Source organism: Corvus hawaiiensis, chromosome 8 (assembly GCF_020740725.1).
Source record: "Corvus hawaiiensis isolate bCorHaw1 chromosome 8, bCorHaw1.pri.cur, whole genome shotgun sequence".
Taxonomy (NCBI): Eukaryota; Metazoa; Chordata; class Aves; order Passeriformes; family Corvidae; genus Corvus; species Corvus hawaiiensis.
The window spans coordinates 35728703-35745955 of NC_063220.1; the positions used below are offsets into that span (position 1 = coordinate 35728703).

At 45.3% G+C, this 17253-nt stretch overlaps 1 long non-coding RNA gene across 1 annotated transcript; it reads left to right on the top strand.

Annotated features, from left to right (window-relative positions):
• Positions 1-174: 174 nt before the first annotated feature.
• LOC125329786 lies at positions 175-12200 on the top strand. The gene is made up of 3 exons (XR_007205274.1): positions 175-260; positions 9424-9501; positions 11034-12200. It is a non-coding gene; the product is annotated as an uncharacterized LOC125329786 (long non-coding RNA).
• The last annotated feature ends 5053 nt before the right edge of the window (positions 12201-17253 follow it).

Genomic DNA, 17253 nt, shown 5'->3' on the forward strand with positions numbered 1-17253 from the left:
AGATCAGACAATCGCTGGGAGACGGGGACCTGCGGGGAGCCGCGGTAACCACTCCGCCCGGCCCCAGAGCTTGGGAAAAGCCGAACCAACAAGAGAAAGGACACCAAAACCCACCAGCTTCATCTGCTGTGAGGAGGAGACCGCCGCCAGAGGTTCAGCAGGTTCCCATCGGTTTTGCCCGAGCTCCTGCGTGAACGATTTTTTCCTTCCTGAGACAACAAGCCGGTCCCCTTTTGTTCCCCCTGCCATGCGGCCAGCCGGTTTGTTCCTTCCCCTGCTATTTTGGGTTTCTTTGTTCTGCCGTGAGTGGGGGTATGTGTGGGGGGTAATGTTCTGACGGTTCAGTATCTAGCATTCATTCATTTTTTTCCTGTGCCGTGCCAAAATAGTTGGTTTTGGGGTTTTTTTTCACTTTCACACACTGGTATTCATTTTTACATTGGAAGAAAAGGGATTGCTGAAGCCCTTTTTCTTTAAAGGAAACACTCATTCCAGAGTATTTTCTTCTAAACTTGTCTCTAAACAGAGACAAATTGTTTTCACTAACAGGAGAAAATACAAAATGAAAGTCAAAGTAAGAGGAAAAATGGAGAGAAACTGCACTGCTGCTGTCCTGAACTACAAAGGCATGTTGGCAAAATATTTAAAAAACTGTTAGAGGGGCTTGCTCTTTAAAAGGGAGTCCTTTAAAATGGGTGTATAATTTAAAATGGAAATGCACTGGAGAGAATCCTGAGAAGGGCATATAAGCCCTATTTCATGACCTGTAATTGTGCTCTTCAGCAATAAATTGGTATTTACCATACTCTTAATGCAAAGTAAAAATAAACTAAGAGAAAAGCATGTGGGAATTTGATTCTGCAAATCACAAGAAAAATCCATGTCCAGGAATACTTCTAACTCTGCTTGAGCCACTGCCTGTCCCTATTTTCATCATTTCCTCTCTGCTTTTGGTGTAGGGTTGATCCTCAACCTCTCCTTCCCACCCAAACTAGTTTTCAGTCTCTTGCCTGGAGTGTGAAATACAGCATTTCTCACGTGGGACTAGTGGGTGTCTCTCACCTCCTTACTCCCATCCCATTCAGGTGTCTGGAGGTCACCTGGATCTTGCAGATGTGTCTTTGCTGCTCCTCTCACTGGTTGCTGAAGTGTGTTTGCAGCTTCTTTACGACCCAGTTGCTATCATGCTCCAGAAGCAGTCAGGAGAAGACTGGTGTTCCTTTTCTCCACTCCTTACTCTTTTTTTTTTGGTGCCCTCCGGATACACTGAGCAGAGTATTGCTGTGTGCTGCAGTCAGGTAGCTGGTTACTTTCCTAGACCTACATCCCCATTACCTTGTGCCATGTTCCCTTTCCCTTAATACCTGCACAGGTATCTTCCCTTTACACATGTGACATGTGGGGGTATTTTTCTTCCATTTGTTATACCCCATTCAAGAATAAGATAGATTGTTTGGGGTTTTGGCAATATTTTTGATGTGGACTGAGTGGTGGCTTTTACTATACACAGTAGCATTGGATGATATGTCAAAAAAGACTGTTTATTTGCCCTGACAAATATGCATGAGCTGTGATAGACCAATAAATACTGATGAAATAAATGAATAAATAGTCAGTTAATGTTTTCGTACAGATGGACAGAGTGCTTGTTCTAGCATAGTTCAAGGGAGTGCTGGCCATGCTCATGATTGTAGCTGTAGAGAAATTTATAGCATCCTCAGCAGCTCACAGCAGCTCATGTAAGGATTGTTCTCTTGGTCTTTTGGGGGGTTTTGATGATCAACTGATATTATATGCTGCTTGACATCAAAGGAGTTTTTGCTCAGTGTACAACTTGCTATTTTTACTTTTTGATTAGTTGTGTGTCTCTCACCCACACAGACCTCAGTACGGCATGTTCCGTACCCTCTGAACAACTACTTACTGTGTTCTCTGTGCCATTCTCAGGGGTGAGTTTAAATGTGTGGCTGCAGCTCTGACAGCCTCCTTTTAGCAGTGTGTGGGGTCTTGCTGTGCAAGACAGGAATGCTGCATGTGTGTGGCAGAGCCGCGCACCTCTGAGAAAACGGCCCAGAAGAAACAAAACCTCACAAGATCAATTGCAGCAGTTTCTGCACCCATCACATGATGCAAAACAGCTACAGCAGATTAAAACCATGAGCTGGATATTGGACAGTTGCAAATTCACTTTGCAAGTGGAGGAGGAGGGCTCAGAGGACTGCCCTTATCAGCAGCAGTCCTTATGGCACATGCCTTATAGTACATCGGCACGAGGACAGGCTGCAGCACTGCGCAATCTCAGGGATGCTGCTGCCAAAAGCAAGAGATGTGTCCCTACCTGGCAGCTGCTTCATGGAAATTACCAGACAGAAATGCTCCTGCCCTATAACAAAACAGACAGCTTACCCCATTTCCATGGAATCGCTGGAATAACCTCAGAATTACTCTTTATAGCTCAGTGATAACAAAGTGCACCCCAGTGCCTAGTAAATGATACCTGCTCCTTTATAATCAAAGTCAGCTGTTGGTGTATTCTCACCCTGTGTCCCTTCTACTAGGGACATGGGTACCACAGGGAAGCTCACACCACCTTCTGCTATACTGAAAAAGATTCAGTAACTCCTTGTCTTTGCACTCCGTAATACACTGTTCTGGGATCACTCTTGAATTTTAAATGCCTGGATGGGAAAAATTAAATTTACTTGGATTCTGGTAAATGTTAGAGAAGAAATAATGTAAGAGAAGACTATAAGGGAAGAAGTAATGTTTTTGCCCTCTGTGAGCTGGCTGGCCAGTGCCTCCAGCAGCTCTTGCTGCACAGGCTGAGCCCCTGCATGGAGGGAGATGTACCCTTGCAGCTGCCCTGGTGAGCACTGACTCCTGCATCAGCAGCACTCTCAGCAGTGCTACCCTGCCTGCCTCTGCTGGCTGCCAAGACAGCATTTGCAATTTAGCATTTACTTTCAGCCCCAAACTGTCTGCTGGCCTTGCAAGAAACAAATTTCTTAATCCAACAAGTGTTTGTTGGCCCACAGTTTATTTAATCCCATTATGGAATGCGTTTCTGTTACCCATTTACCTCTATTTCTGGCAACCTCATGGTGGCTCCAAAATGACTTTAAAGAGCTGAAGCTGTTTAGCTTGGCTGACTTGTTCAGCCCTGTAGGACTGCTAAAACATGTTATCCTGCATGAAGTGTTTCACATCTATGCATGCACTAAAAGGAAACAGCAAGCACCATTCCATCACTGCTAAGGACATGCTGCTGGGAATGCCAATGCAAGGTCAAGGGGTCAAGGCTGCCTGCCACTAATCACACTGAACAAGTCATATAGATAAAGTGTTGAGAAAAAGGCTTTGGATGAGTACAGCATCTTAAAGACATTTGTAGTATTGGGGGTGAACATGTATTTGTTATTGTTTGTTTCAGAATAATTCAATTTTGCTCACCTGAAGAAGATTATGGAGTATTTTATGTCTCCTACTATTCTTACTGTTCCATAATTGGGAGTAAATAGTCAAGTTTGTGGCAAAGGATTTGCTCTGAAATAACCGTTAACTTTAACAGGGAATGTGGGGCTGTTTCTTTTAGACATCTTCCATATAAAAATCTCAAAATATGTCATAAATAAAATTTATGAGAGAATCTCAGTAATTTCTTTGCTATTATCCTTCTCCCCCACAAAAAAGAAAAAAAAAAAAGAAAATGAGGGCACTTTGAGTGATTTGCATCAAGAAATGGCAACCCATTTGCTAATGTTTTTTCCTGTGGATTTTAAAATACAGAATAATCCCATTGTGAGAAGAGACATATCTACAGAAAATATGCAGGCACATGTGCACACACTGCTGATATGATAAGCAGCTTTCCTTATAATGTGCACTCGCACATGTTGCATTATCTGTAGCATTTTTCTTGTGCAAGTGGTGCTGGTAAGCTGAAATTAAAACCTTTATTTTTTCTTAGGGGATTTTACATTTTACAAGCTCATTCTTCTTCAAGGAAAATTGCTAAAGGACTGGCATGCAGAACCTTTTATAACATGAATATTGAATAATTAAAGGTTAAAAGCAGGAAACACATCAACAGGTGATTGACAAAAATGTTCTTCAACATGTTACACACAGGTTGTAACCCTGAGTAGCTCAAAAACAAATGCACTGTCTGGAAGTAAATGGGAAGAATGTGCCCTTTCATACCCTACAGGGATGGTGTGACTAACAAAGCCATTCGGAGTCACTGGGCATTTCAAACATTTCTACTAAAGGGAGTTACAGCATTACCATCCTTCCTTCCAGGAACTAATAAAACTGACTGCATTTTAAATCCTTGAACAACTCCTGTGCTCTCAGGAGGAGAACAAAACCATGCTGCTGTCAGGTTTATAAAGGCGGATGGGTTGTTATGTGCTGGATAACTCAGGCTCTTTCTGACCTTGCTTACACTGAGGGGCAATATCTTTGCAAGGCTGAACTACTTCTAAATGCTTTCTCCACTGAGTTAAATACACACACAATTTCCCAGGCAGGCTTCCTAAATAAATACTTTATTACATATACTTAATTTCTCAGTGGAAAACCCCATGCTGCAGTCATGGTCCTGTATTTCTTCATGTTATAAAGAGGAATTTCTGTCGTGAGAGACTTGGTGCCCAACCTTTGCTGAAGTCTGTCTGTCAGATGGTGCTTCTTCAAATCCCACAGCAAAAACTGGTGACTTTTTTTAGTGCCACTGCCTTTCTGGGGATTGAGGCTGAAGTTTCCTTTTGGCATATAAAGCTGCAGAAATGAACATTTATTTTACTATAACACACTGACTGGGTAGCAAAGCCTTCTCAGACAGGAATCATGTCAAGTTCATGGCAAGAAGGGAATGCATTGACATTGTAGGACCGTTTTGAGAAGCTCAAACCATGAAATCCCACAAACTTTCCTTATCTTTTTCACCTGAATACAGCCAGATATAAGTGATGTGTCCTGGTGCTATCTTTCCATTTTCCCTGAGCTCTGATTTTTTTCTCACAGATACTCCAAAGTCAGCTCATAGTTTCTTTCCTCTCTATATCTTTACATGCAGTCTCCACTGTCCATGTGTATCTGCCTCTCATCTCACTTTCAACCTTCTGCATCTCCCTCTTGGCCTTCCTTCCAGCTCCCACTGCCACTGCTTGTTTGAGAACATACCTAATACACTCTGGGCTGGTTTGGTGTTTTTTCCCCTCAGTTGCTTCTATGCCGTAATCTCCCCTTTTCCATCCTTGTTTCCACTTGACTGGTATGGCTTTTTTAATCTTGCTCTTCTCACCAGTGTGAACATTTCACCTTTGTCTATACTGAAAATACACGCAGTTGTAATGCTGCTTTGATATTTAAGCAGAGCTCTAAATATAGGTGAGTGTGATTGTGTAGTATGTTCCCTTGTATTTATATGGTATAATGTAATGCACTAAGGCCACTGTACTATCAAGTAACTAGGAGATGAGTTCTCATACCATGTAGAGAAATGTTTCTTCTAGTTTCAGAAAGTGCAGAGAAGTCAGTATCTTGTAGGCCAGGGCTTCTGTGTGATCACCTGGTTCCTTCTCCAGCAAAACAAGAAAGAAGCAGGGTCACTGTCAGCTCTTTAAACCCCTAAGCCCCTGTAACAGGTCATGTTAATGTGCCGACCGTTAGGGGAATCACAGCACAGGCATAATTCTGCAATAGAAAAGTATGTGGATGAAGAAGAAACATCTCTATGGATGTATCACAGAATGAAAATGATGTTGTTTTGTCATGACAAAAATACTGGTGATCAGGCTTTAGTCATAGTTAAGGGATTGCCATATTCAATAAAGATGTGAAAGCATTTTGGCTGAACTCCAAGGAGAATACTTTATGTTTAATGTAGAAGTACACTGCAGGGTCCAGCAATGTTTAACTGAGGCTTAGCTGCTCAGAACACAGAAGGCCTCTGTGGCTATCAATCTGAAAATGCACAGCAGTTTCCCAGTGGGAAATACACAATAGGAAATAAAAAAGCTCTACTCAAATACATGGCTTCTCAGTAAGAAAGTATGTCACCAGCTAGGAAGTACAAATACTCTGATTTGCCATCACCCTACCAAATCACTTCTTCGTGCCTCCAGCTTGCACTGTTATGTGGAATTTATTACTGATTTCCCTCGAGACCTAATTAGATGACAGTGATAAGTATTCTTTTCCTGCCCTTGTCTGAAGGTGCTGACTCTTTCCTCTTACCACCTTCTCTTCTCTCACTTGGGAATACCTTCTTCCCTTTCCTACCTATTTGCAATTATTCAGCTCTGCAGTGAAGTGTTGACAACTCCCAAAATACTGTTTTCACTTGTTAGTGGAACCTGTGATAACCTAAAGAAGTCTTTTTTTTTGTGCTGATAATGTGTTGTTTGGAAAGTTTTGCTTTTTCGCTTTAAGCCCTTTATGTGTGCTGAAAAGAAAGCCCATGAAAATGTAAACTTCATAGAGTCAAACACTGGGTAGCATGAATTCAGAAACTAACTGCTCTCTCACCTGAGGCTCAGAATGATGTGGTTTCTCAAGTTGAGTGCTTGGGACAGTTATCACAGAACAAGTGAAGTCCTGATGGAGGGGATGCACGTGAGGTTTCTCTGGCCAACACAAATCAAGCAGCCCTTCCTCTTCTCAACTTGTGTGAGTGCCAGCATTAGTGAGATGTATCCCTGACCTTTGGGTCTCTCATCAGCAAAGTCTCTGCTTATTCCCTTTCCCTTGGTAGGTAAATGGTAGATAAGAGATGCTTCATACCTTGCCTAAAATCTAGTACCCTAGCTTGTCCCAGGTTTCCCAGCAGTTGGTAGTAGTTCTTTCCTGAAGCGATACAGGCAATTAAATATAAAATGGGGATCATTCATATGTGATTAGCTCAGATATTTTGGTGGTTTTTCTTTTTCCCCCAGCCCTATGAGCACACCCTGTGTGGAAGGAAGCCTGTCCTTGTATCAGGGAGGGTATTTCCAGGCTTTCTGCAACGGCCAGTTTTCTTTCATCCACAGGGTTACTGAGGAAAAGCATGGAAAAGGGAGTGCTAGCGTGAGCCTTTGGTAGGCTTATCCTCCACCTGACTATGACTCTCTTTAATTAGCTCAGCCTCCCTTCTATGGAGGGCGGATGATCAGGAATGTGGCATGTATTGCAAGTAGTTTAGCCTTGAAGTTCTGGCCTGGGCTCAAGATCATGAGAGATGTTTCCCTGGATCCCCTGGGAAACAGCCTGCTCTTGGAAAGGTGGATGTTGGAAGATGAGGGCCTGCAAAATTAAGGAGATAAAAAAAGCTGGAACAGACTATAAGACTGGTAAGAACTGAATACTAAGAGTCTGCAAGGTAAGTGGAAGGTCTAGATGGAAAATACTTCTGGACATGAATACCAAATTTTTCCAGCAAAAGAACTTAGTATGTGAGTAGTAGCTGGTGTCTCCTGCCTCTGAGAAGCATTATTTTCCGCTCCTCTTCTGTCTGTGAAGAAGCCAGTGAAGATACATAAAAGCTGAGACTGCTTGAAGTCCAAGGAATACCTGTCTCTTATGAGCATGTAAGTAAAAGTATTTAAACAGAGACAGGTGAGCACTACTTACAGGATGCTGTTTAGCTCACAGCTCTGCTGATCCTCTCCAGACAGGAATGAAGGGAGGGCTTTTACTTTATGTTTTTCTTTCAGTTTATAAACTTTGTATGTGCAAGTGATGATAACCAGGAAGAAAAGCAAAGTACATGTTTAGGAGTTTTCACAACAGTGGCTCTTTCAACTGGGAAGCACAAACACATATGTAAAACCAAATTAAGGTGACTGAATCCCAGAATGGAAAAGCTGTCTTTTAGCTTCTTAACTGGCTGCATGAATAAAATAAAGTAATTTTAACATGTACTGGAATGGACCAATAAGATTCATGCTGACTTCACAAGACTCTGGCTGTTAATCATCCAGAGGAGGGTCTGTACTGAGGATAATAGTCTTTGTGAAACTGCTGTGGGAGCTGAACTATTACAGGTGCCTTTAGTGTTATGATGGTGTCACATGTATTTGTAAATGAACATACTCGGTAGTTTTCTTTGCACTTGACCTTGTTTCCCCCAACTTCAAACTAATGGGATTTTTTTCTAGTTGAAAGGAGGTAAAATGCTAATAAATGTGTCTGTTTGCAGTTTTAAATTTAAGTAAGTAAAAGTGGAAAGTAACCTGTCTTCAAGTGAGAGCAAGATTCAGTAGTGTCTAAATCAGAAAAAAGCTACAACCCTAAATCATACTTTTTCCCTTCTTCTGAGCTTCCTGGTAAAAGAGGAATCTCTGGATTTATACAAGATATATGGATAAAACTGCCCATTGGGTATGTTATGGAGGAGTCAGGTATTTCTCTAAGAAGTATCTTTATCATATACTTCTTGGTTATACCTGACTGGAGATGGTAAAGGAAGATTATGCAATTTCATTTAAAAAAGCTTATCAAATGTTTGTGGAGAGTAGAGATTTGGGTAGTACTCATCTCTTTAGTTGAGGAGGTTCTCTCCTCAGTCTGGGACAGTTTGGCTTGTGAAGAGCAGTATTAGGTGACTTTAAAAACAGCCACACAACTGTAACAAATGGAAATCCAGAACTGCATGTTAAAAGACCAAGTGGTACTATATGAGATCCAAGAAAATCCCATGTCTTGAGGATTTGGCATGGCAGCATATACGCCCTTTCAGAAGCTAAAGACATCCATTTGCTTGTCTGATTTCCTTTGATATTTTGATAAATATTTCAAGTTCCTATTATTTTTAATAAAGAATAGACATGCAAGGGACAACTTTGCCATAATTTACATGTGAAACCTTGTAATTTAGTGAGGGAGCTGTCACAATTTCAAGTATCATTCTAAATTATTAATATGAAATTTTATGGAGGAGAGTAACCCTCATGGACTTAATTACTTTGTTCTAATGCTTTGCTGTAGTGGAATAGTGGAAATGCTGTATTTTCCTGGAGAACTGGCACACAGAGCATGGTAAAGGGTGGCACAGACAAGGAGGAAGAGGAAGGTGGAGGAAGGCGGATCGCTGCCCCCAGCTGGGGCTTGTCTCTCCAGGGGCCGGAGCAGCACACAGAGTGGCCCCTGCCCAATGGCGGCCCTGGCACATCCCAAGAAGCTGGAGATTGTTTCTCTAGCTGTGAGAAGAGGCGAGCTTGGCCTGGCCTTGGTTTGTGGGCAGGAGGCAGAGGGACGAGGGAAGATGGTGTCATGCAAAAAGATGGCAGCGGTGTCTGAGGGAGGGTGGTGGTCACTGCCGGCAGCTTTCCTGTTGAGGTGGCTCTGATCAGCAGAGTAACCTCGAGGTACTGCATCATTGCTCATCCAGCAGTGAGAAAAGCACCGCTGTACTTATTTTCTTCTCTTTTTTCTCTGCAGGTACTCCTGGATTGTTGTGACACTCTGGGAAGCTAAGACAGGCGACCAGCCCCCTCAGCCAAAGGCCCGCCAGCAGAGGTAGGGGACCTCGGCCATTAAAATAGGACACACCACGCTGTGTTTTAGGGTGCGCCAGATCTCTGGCACACTTGGAAGGTCACGCCATGTTCTAGCTGTCTTGCACTCTGTGAGGGTCATGCTGTGTTTTGGCTCTCTGGCACACTGGGGAAGTCATGCTGTATTTTGGCTGTACGTTCCCTGTGTGGGCTCAGGACTGTGCTGGTGGCTGCTGCCAGTCCCCCGCCAGCCAGGTCTGGGGGCCATGGCAGCCCCACTGCACATGGGTGAAGAAGGTGCCTCCCCCACGGTACTGTGTGGTGTCAGATGTCCTCCGTGCTCGGGGATCTGGAGCGTGGTGCCAGGAAGACACCCACAGGCGTATCCACATGGGCGGCTGCTGGCACCTTGGGGAGCTGTGATGCACCCCTAGAGCTGCTTGTCCTTATGGTGGGTGCTGTTGCCTGTCCCTATGGTGGGTGCTTCTGCCCAGCAATCTGCCCAATCAGATCTGTTCTCATCCCCAAATCTCTGTCTGAGGGGAGAGGGTGTGTATCCTGATGAGGTATTGACGCATTTCTTGATTTTCTCTGAAGGACCTTCATCAGTAACCTGTTTCTTGCAAGCATTATAGAAACAAACCTATGGGTTTCCAAAAAGATTTCTTAACTAAAAAGATGTGCAAAAAGTAAAAGCATCTATAGTACATTTACTGAACATTAGGGAAAATAGATCCTCAGATACCACTATTGTGGTTTTTGTATATATAAAACAAATAACATTTTTTATTTTTAGGTAGCCTTCCTAGCATTTAAAGCACATATGTCATAGGCATAACTCAAACTTCTGTAAATCAAAATCTAGTGGAGAGTTGCTACTTTAAGTAAAGTTTCAGTGTATGTTAAAACAAGAGTATTGATGAGATTTTTTTCAAGGAGTCTAAAAGAAATAGACAAGAACTCTGTAAAACTTCAGGGGCTTGGGGCTCTTGCAGTCTCTCAGGACTCTTTGACAGCCCATTCTTGGTTTCTCCTTATTGTACTGTTGGCACAATAAAAGCCAGCAAAATTCAAGTTCTCTGTTGGTTTGTCACTGAAGATAATAGAAGGGGAGGATGAACTTGTGTAATTGTGATGGAGTAGTGAACTGCTTATTTTGTATAGTAATGAGATACAGCTGAAAAGAATTTATGTTCCAAATTAGCATGCAGGAAGGAATAGAATGCAAAGCAGCTCTGGTAAAATAAGTGATTTAAAGAGCCTGACAGCAAATAGTTATTAACTGTTGTGCTCAATAACACAGTAACAATGCTGCTTTAGAAACTTTCTTATCTTTGTGACATAGGTAGTTGCAGTTCTGAAAGTAGCTGGCAGATCACAGCCAGGAAAGTACAGCTTCCAGAACAGAGACACGTGAAAGTGGGGGATCAGTATAGACTTTGAAAAGCTTTATCCTAGTGTACTTTTTTAGCCATGGTAAACAGATCTGAGGCCAGATAGTCCGTGAATAATCAGGGAGACAGCTAAAGAGATTTAAATATGCTTTATTTTCAGCTTGAATCTTCAGATGTGGATGAAATTCCTGCAAGCTCTGGAAGCTGTAGGATGTTCCAGCAGTTTCCTGAGGCTTGTGCTTTCCATTCATTGCTGCATAGAGCTCTTTGGATTCTTTTGTCCAGGTAATTTAATATAAGGAAGGTTTGGGCCATTAACTGACAAGAACTGTAGAATTTGGAAAGTGGTGGTTACAGTGTACCTGCAGTGGAGGAACAAAGAATTTTGGTGTAACTAATGCAGAATTGATGTCTCGAAGGAAAGAGACTATTTGAAGAAACAGTTGTTTTCCTGTGTATGGTCTATATTGGCTTTTAAAGTAACACTATTGAAAACTGAAACAGCACCTACTAAACCAGGGACTGCGTGAGTGACTGGCAGTTGCCAAGCAATAATTACAAGGGGAAAAAAATCATTATCCACCAGGACTTTGTGCCTGTGTGAGTCTTCATTTATTTCAAATTTTTGGTCAAGTTTCGCATCTGTTCTTCACTGCCATCCTACCTCCCTCATTTGCATTCTCCTCCCTATTGTAGAGTCCTATGTTGCCATTTGGCAGCTCTAATTTTAGCAAGGATCTTTTTGTCAGATGCCTGGAAATTGTTAATGAAATGTACTCTGTTCAAGCATTGAGTATTTTTGTAAACTGAAATGGTATAAAATGCATCTTTGCAGTTACTTCATTCTTTTCAGTAAACTGTGAAGATACATCTAAGCTGTGGAGTGTAGAACAAAGACAAGGCTTTGATCACTGCATGTCTCGGGAGCATTGGAGTGCTTGTTAACTCTAGCTTGTCTCCTGTGTGTAGTTGTAATATTTCCTGTCTTCTTGGGTATAGATTTGTAGTCTGTGCATCTGTGAAGTCAGGTGCTTAGGCATCTGTGACTTTGTGTCTCTGTAGATTTGATTATCTTTATTTTTTCTGATTCAATGCAGGAAGTGCGGGTGATTGCTGGGGTGGCTCAGCCTGCTCTCGGGCTGAAACCATCAAATGTCAGTCAAACCAGGGCCATCCACTGGGTGGATTTCGCCACCCAGGACAGTGGATCGGAAGGCAGACCAGACGAGTTCACTGAGATCTAGGTTACCTCTCCCTGGGTGGCTCCCAATCTTAAGTTACCTCCCCCTGTTCCAGAAAGTTCTCCCTTTCTTAGTTATTAATTGGTTCCCTGTTGTGACTCCTGCCTCCCTGTTTTCCCCATTTGTTCTGAAAAATTGTATCCTCCCCTCTGCTTGTACCCCATTGGTTGTTTTCTCTTTCCCCGCCTTGCTCCACCCCCCCATAAAAGGGTGTGCCCGCTTCTTCTCGAGGCTTTTCTCTGGTCCCTGGACCCTCCCGCAAATAAACCTGTTGGAACCCACACCAGAAGCCCCTCCCGCCTTCTTTGCTTTCCGGACTAACGCCAGCCTAATCCATCAGCTGCCCGACGTGCTTCCTCTGAGGAGGAGCCAGCGCACGCATCTATCTCAGACCTATTCCACTGAGCCGTCCAGCGAGGACGCTGTGGAGGCTAACGCTGCATCCCCTCTGCCTGAGGGCACGCTGAGGCTTGTGATTACAAGCCCCCGGTTGCGTTAGGTTGGCGCCCGAACAGGGACTACACACACGTGAGTTCCTGCATTGTCCTCGCTGCCAGGGGGCTGCGAGGGTCAGCGATTTGGAGCCGCCAATGCCTCTCGTGGCAGCGCGCTCTGTTTTAAAATTTGCGCTCCAAGAGGAGGTTGCCAACTCCTGCCAGGAGAACAGCCTGACCCGGAGGACCCACCGTGCCTTTTTGTTTCCAGGACCGGACGCCTGTGTCTTCTTCTTGCATGTGTAAGTATTTTTGTGATTCCCGGCCCCTGGGAAATTGCCTTTAGTTTCTCCTTTTTGCCGGTGGTGGGTGAAGTTGAGGCTGAGATTAAAGATGGGAGCTAAGCTTTCCCAGCCTCAGGGGGAGGTTTATCTCCAAGTTGGGGAGTCCCTGAAGAGTTGTGGGTTACAGTTATCAAAGGGGTTTTTGAAAAGGTTTGTTGAGTGGCTCTTCTTTTATTCTCCCCAGATGTCCCCTGCTAATTTGAAGTCAGCCACGTTTTGGCAATTTGTGGGGGACAAAATATTGGAATTAAACCAACGGGGAAATCCCTCTGGAGAGAGGTTTCTCTACATGGTCTGGGCTTTGAGAGATATACACAAAGCTAATCGGAAAATAAAAGAAAAGCCCTGAGTTCTCCCCAGTTCTTCCCAAGTCCCTCCTTCCCCCCCTCGTGTTCCTCATTCCACTACCCCTTCGCTGAGAAGATCGGGAGGTGTAAACTGCGCAGAGGCACGGGGTTGCCACCGTCTCCCTGACCCTCCTCGACCCTCTCAGCCACCCCGCCGAAGTAGCCCTGGCCAAGCTGTTTCAGCTTCTACCCAAACCCGCTCTCCTATGCCGTCTTCCTTGGTTGTTCGCCCAAAAAGCGGTTCCCAGTTTTACTGCCCTCAAAATGACGGCGAAGGCTTTTCTTTGTCTTCCATTTTGCCTCCTTTCCCTGCTGTTCCTGCACTCTCCCAAAATGGAGGAGACCACATGGCACAGCCAGCCTTTTTTCCTTCTTCTTCCCACAACCCTCTTCTCCTCCCTCCTCCTCACCCTTTCCTGGCCCCGCCCCCTCCTAACGTGACGACTGTGAGCTCCTCCTTCACATCGGGTACCACCCCCTGCGTCGGGAGTCCCCGCCTTTCCCATGGCCACTCCTCTTTGTCCTCAGCCCCCGCCTACCGGGAGGAGCCTTCTGGTTCCCACGCCTCGTCTTCCGGTTCCCACGCTGTGGAAACCGGAACCGACGCCATCTTGAACCCGGAACCGGGAGCCTCCTCCGGTCCCTTTGCCGCTCCGGTTACTTATAGCCGAGCTGGCGGCAACCCCACTTGGAAACCCTTTGACACTGCTGGGCTCAAAGAACTCTGTAAAGCCCAGAAGGAGTTTGGGAGGGAGAGTCCCTATTTCCGGAATCTCCTGCGGGCCACCCTCACTAATACAGTGTTGGTCCCGGCAGACCTCCAAAGCATTTTTTCTTGCTTGCTTTCTCCAGCCGAATTCGAGATGTGGGATGACAGGTGGAGAAAGCAATTAAGAGAGGTCCTCCCAATCCTGTTGCAAGACCCTAATAACGCAGGGGTTTCCATGGACCACCTTACTGGTGAGGGGTTGCTTGCCAAGCCACAAGACCAGGCCCGAAACACCCCAGAGCCGGTCTTAAATGCTGTAAAGCATGCGGCGGAGCAAGCATTTTTAATGATGCCCCCTAAATTGGCGCCTCAACTAAATTTTACTGAAATTCGGCAACTTCCAAATGAGCCATTTATTGACTTTATTGACAAATTAAAATTAGTGGTGGAGAAGCAAGTGGAAGATACAAGAATTAGAGAAAGCATAATCACTCAAATAGCAAAAGCTAATGCAAATGAACCTTGTAAGAGAGTGATTATGAGCCTTCCACTTGATCCTCCACCAACGCTAAAGCAAGTGATTCGACACTGCACAACCTTAGTTCCAATTGACCAACCAAATTTAAAAACGAGGGGGAATGTGGTAGGAGCTGCGGGTGCCGCTGAGGCAACGGCACCTCAGGACAAGAGGATGACAAACAGAACCTGGACTTGTCATAGATGTGGCAAACCAGGACATATGGCCCGGAACTGCAGAGCTCCAGCCCCAATTAATCAAAGTTCCCGAGCTGTTTCCCCAGGGCAAGTAGCATCGCCCACTCCCATGGAGGTACAGCTGGGAAACTGAGGACCCAGCGCGGATCTGCAGCCCCGTGTGATGACATAAATAAAGAAGCCGTGACCAGAAAAACTGTGACTACCGCTACTGCAACCACGATGGGCTCCATCACACCCCAACGGGTCCCCGTCAGTTGCGAAGGACTGAAAGACTGCTGCTTGTTTATTATAGGAGACACCACGCGTACACCACCAGAGATCTCAATAACACCAGAGATCGTCCAAGTAGGGTCACAAGGACTCTTTACAGTTAACATACAGTGTATTAATCCACCTTTCTTCCTTGCAGCTGGCCAGGTTCTTGCCCAGGCCATCCTCATGCCCAGAAGTTCACCAGAAAACTACAACCCATCTGTCTTCTGGGCTGAGGTGGTAGGGGAAGAGAAGCCGATGCTAAGCTGCAAGATTTCATGCCAGGGCTCGGACATCAGCCTAGCAAGGATGATGGACATGGGGACAGATGTGACGGTCATCGCCTCCAACAACTGGCCATCACATTGGGGGTTGCAACTGGCGGAAGGTATTGTTACAGGTGTGGGAGGATCCGTGGCTGCCCAGAGAAGCAGGACGCATGTCCAGATTGAGGGTCCAGAGGGGCGGATTGCAACAGTCCGTCCATTTGTTATTGACTCTGGGTTTACATTGCGGGGCAGGGATCTCATGTCTCAGTGGGGAGCCCGGGTTGAGATCCCATCTCAACCCCGGGATTTTTAGTAGGGGCCACTGTGGAGCACCCCACTCAGAAATTGAATTGGCTCACAGATAAAAAGGTCTGGGTGGACCAGTGGGCTTTAAAAAGACACCAATTGAGAGCGCTCACTGCACTCGTTGGAGGAGCAGCTGGGGAAGGGGAACATCGAGCCTTCCAACAGCACTTGGAACTCCCCGGTCTTTGTGATCCAGAAGCCGGGGACAGACAAGTGGAGACTCCTTCACGACCTGCGGAAAATTAATGAGGTCATTGAGGACATGGGAACCCTGCAGCCCGGAATGCCATCACCCTCTATGCTCCCTAGGCAGTGGAAGCTAGCAGTCATAGACATCAAGGACTGCTTCTTCCATATCCCCCTGCATTCGGACGATGCACCCCGGTTTGCCTTCTTGGTGCCTTCCCTCAACCGAGAGGCTCCCATGCAGCGCTACCACTGGCGAGTTCTGCTGCAAGGCATGAAAAACTCGCCCACCATCTGCCAGTGGTATGTCACTCGCATTCTGTCCCCTGTCCGGAAAAGAGCAGCTAGAGCTGTGATCCTACATTACATGGACGATGTTTTGGTGTGTGCGCCCACACAGCAGTATCTGGACTGGACTCTGGGGGAGGTAATCAGGGCTTTAGAGGCCGATGGATTCGAAATCCATCCCGAGAAGGTCCAGAAGACCTCACCTTTTAAATATTTAGGACTAAAAATAGAGGAGCAGATGGTGGTGCCCCAACTGTTAAAGATCAATGATAACCCCAAGACTCTGCAGGAACTCCATCAACTCTGCAGATCCATCAACTGGGTGAGGCAGCTCCTGGGACTGACGACTGAGGACCTTGCCCCTCTGTTCAACCTGCTTCATGGGAACGAGGATCTCAAATCCCCGAGGCGGTTGACAGAAGAGGCAAGAAACTCCCTCATCAAGGTCCAAAAGGTGCTGTCATCTCGCCAAGCCCATTGTTATGCCCAGGTCTGCCCTTTCAGTTTATAGTGTTGGGGAAAATGCCATACCTCCATGGGCTGGTTTTCCAGTGGGACAAAGTGCAGAGGGATCCCCTTCTGATTATTGAGTGGGTTTTCTTGTCACACCAGCCGTCCAAAAGTATTACCACGCCACAGGAGCTCATGGCTCATTTGGTGATAAAGGCCAGGTCTCGCCCTCATACCCTTGCAGGGTATGATTTCACATGTGTTTACCTGCCACTAACCACCAATGCACTGGACCATATCCTTCAAACAACAATCATCTCCAGTTTGCCTTTGATAGTTATAAGGGGCAAATATCGGCTCACAACCCAAAACACAAATTGTTCAATTCGGCCGTTAAATTAATTCCAAAAGAAATTCAGAGTCGTGAACCCCTCAATGCCCTGACAATCTTTACGGATGGTTCTGGGGCATCTCACAAGTCTGTCATCGCTTGGAGGAATCCTTGCACTCAGAAGTGGGAGTCTGATGTGCAGGTGGTCAAAGGATCACCGGAGGTTGCAGAGCTTGCCGCAGTGGTCAGAGCATTTGAGCGGTTCAACGAACCTTTTAATTTGGTAACAGATTCCGCATATGTAGCAGGAGTGGTGTCCAGAGCAGAAAGAGCATCGCTCAGAGAGGTGGAGAATCCAAAAATCTATAACTTGCTTTCGAAGCTAATCCAAATTGTCTCCCACCAAAAGCAACCCTTTTACGTAATGCATGTGAGGTCACACACTGACCTGCCAGGATTTATTGCCAAAGGGAACAGGAGAGCAGATGCCCTAGCGATGCAGATCG